A 3119-nucleotide genomic window follows, 5' to 3' on the forward strand; every position below is an offset into this window, starting at 1 on the left:
GACGGCACATAACAACAACAACAACAAAGAAGCACTAAGAAAGAGAGCTGACAACTATCAACTTAATTGAGCAAGAAAGAAAATAAATACCTAGAAATAGTTGTTGTTAGGTGTTATCAAGTCATTTCCTTCTCAAAGCAAATCTGTGTACTGTTGTACATGTACTGTTGTACATTGCCCAGTCCAGTGCTATTCGCAATACTGTTGTTATATTTGAGCCCATTGTTGCAGCCACTGTGTCAATCCGTGTTATCGAGGGTCTTCTTTTTTTCTGCTCACCTTTCTACTTGACCAAGCATAATGTCTTTCTCCATGGATTGGCATCTCCTGATAACATGTTCAAAAGAAATGATACTAGAAAAGTCACAGAAAACTCGTGTATATTGTATTAGAGTAAATCATGAGAGAATATAGTGTGTGTACAATGTAAGAATAGTGTGTGATAAAAGTACACATTCCACTTAGAAATTTCCTAAACTTTAATAGCAAAAAGGAAGAATTTGATAAATTTTGGTATAAACTATTTTATTGTAATGTTGGAGATAAAAGTATGATTAAAATACACTGAAGACTGAATGCATGATGACCAAAAAATAAAAATCATTGTCAGTCAGGTACCTTTATAAATGGTTTACATACTAAACATGTAATTTTTCATATTTTACAGATGATGGAACTGAGTCACAGTAAAAGCAATCAGGAGTTGGAGAAACTGTTTAGTATTTTAAAACTGATGTATTTCAGATTTAGTAGTGAAAATAATAAGATGTTGAAGTGTTTTTCAATCTTAACTGAAAAGTCGTGATGATGTCTTGCATCTTCATGCATGTTGGATCCAACATATCTTAACTTCTACAAAGTAAATTTCTTATAAAGTACCTTTATCTTCTACATCAGAGTGGGGGAAATAAGCTTCAATTAAACTGAAAATCATGAGAGAGAGTCAAGGGAAGGTGTGCGTAAAGGGAGCTGCTTAAAGGAAACATTCTTTTTGAAATTGTGCTAATGCTAGATCTCAAAATCGTATGCAGTGGATTTGGAGAGCCTCTATAGTGAGCTTCTATGTGATATATTTCCACTTCACCCAGAATAAAACCTTAAGGAAGCACATGAAGATCATCAAGAAGCTTTGAGCTTCAGTTTTATTCAGCCTACAAGTAGGCTGTTGTGATTATAAAATATTAGCATTAGTTCTAACTATATGGAATGATCAAACCCATGGTGTAGATGAAAATGAAACATTAATTGGAAAGAAAATGTGATAAGTAGGAATCAAGAGTAATATAATGGAGTGTGGGACATATGAAGGTATTTTCTTTTTTTAATTTCTCCTGAAATACTCAAATACACACAATTGTGAAACATATATTACCAGTATATTGCTAATACATGTAATTAATTTTTAAATTACATAAAGTAACTTTCATTTTATTTTCCACCATTAATTACCACTCTCCTCATAACAAATACCTTTAATTTTAGATGCAGATTGGATAGAAGTCAGAAGTCAATGATGAGAAACAGCACAATAACATTTATCCTGCTGGGACTGACTGATGACCCACAACTGAAGGTTGTGATTTTCATCTTTTTATTTATCACCTACATGCTGAGTGTAACTGGAAACCTGACAATCATCTTTCTCACCTTCATCAATTCTCATCTTAAAACTGCCAAGTATTTTTTCCTAAAAAATTTCTCTTTCTTAGAAATCTCATTTACATCTGCTTGTATTCCCACATACTTGTACAATATATCAACAGGTGATAAAACAATTACATACGACAATTGTGCCATTCAATTTTTTTGTAGTGACCTCTTTGGTGTTACAGAATTTTTCCTCCTGGACACCATGTCCTATGACCAATATGTAGCCATCTGCAAGCCCCTACATTACGTGACCATCATGAGCAACAAGGTCTGTAGAAGACTCATCCTTTGTTGGTGGACAGCTGCCTTGTTGGTCATACTCCCACCACTGAGCCTGGGCTAAATCTGGAATTCTGTGACTCTAAAGTCATTGACCATTTTGCCTGTGATGCATCTCCTCTGCTAAAGATCTCGTGCTCTGAAACATGGCTCATAGAGCAGGTAGTGACAGTTTGTGCTGTGCTGACCTTTATCATGACTCTTGTATGTGTTATTCTGTCCTATGCATACATCATCAGGACCATTCTACTCTTCCCTTCTGTCCAGCAAAGAAAAAAGGCATTTTCCACCTGTTCTTCCCACATGATTGTGGTTTCCATCACCTATGGAAGCTGCATCTTCATCTATGTCAAACCTTCAGCAAAGAATTCAGTGGCCATTAATAAGGGTATGGCACTACTCACAATTTCCATCACCCCTATGCCGAACCCCTTCATTTACACCTTGAGGAACAAGCAAGTAAAACAAGCATTCAATGACTCAGTCAAGAGAATTGCATTGTTCTTAAAGAAGTAAGATTTGCTAATGGAGAGCAATCAATTTTTACTAAAACGTCATTAATTCCTAAGTGTGTGTCTATATGTACATACATAAAATGCATGTATATTTAAGGTTTCACCTCTTTCCTTTCCTAGAAATTAGTATGTTTCAGGATATCATTTCTCAATAAGTGAATATACTGCAATTTTAAGAAACAAAAGAATGGTTTCATATTTTAAAAAGCCTTACAAAAATGCAAACAAAATAAAATAAAATCCACAGAATTGAGTTTATCATAATTTTTTATAAAGTCATTGTGCTTATTCCCTTTCTAATTCTGGATTCTGATGGGTTTTTTTGTTGTCTTTTTTTGTTTTTTCCTTAATGCCAGATACCATTTCAGGCACTGGGGATAAAAATATCTTATGTTTCATGGTTTATAGTCTAGCAAGATTAAGGATGAACACATTAAATAAAATATCAACAATTCAAACAACTAATAAGAAATATTTAAGAGTTAAAAAGGAATGTAGCACAAATTATTATATTGTAGAAGCCAAATCATAAAATGTGAGAACTATAATTCTGAATACCTTAAAAATCACAAGACTAATAGATTAATTTTTGTTCTATAATTTCTACATTCTGTGGGATCACCTTTCTTTGGAATGGGCACAAATATGGATCTCTTCCAGTCAGTTGGCCAGGTA

General features: G+C 33.8%; 1 pseudogene; it reads left to right on the forward strand.

The window, feature by feature from the left end:
* Nucleotides 1-1501: 1501 nt before the first annotated feature.
* LOC103213261 lies at nt 1502-2445 on the forward strand (annotated as a pseudogene).
* The last annotated feature ends 674 nt before the right edge of the window (nt 2446-3119 follow it).

Source organism: Orycteropus afer, unplaced genomic scaffold, assembly GCF_000298275.1.
Source record: "Orycteropus afer afer isolate SDZICR_OR568_19922 unplaced genomic scaffold, OryAfe1.0 scaffold01475, whole genome shotgun sequence".
NCBI classification, from domain to species: Eukaryota; Metazoa; Chordata; class Mammalia; order Tubulidentata; family Orycteropodidae; genus Orycteropus; species Orycteropus afer.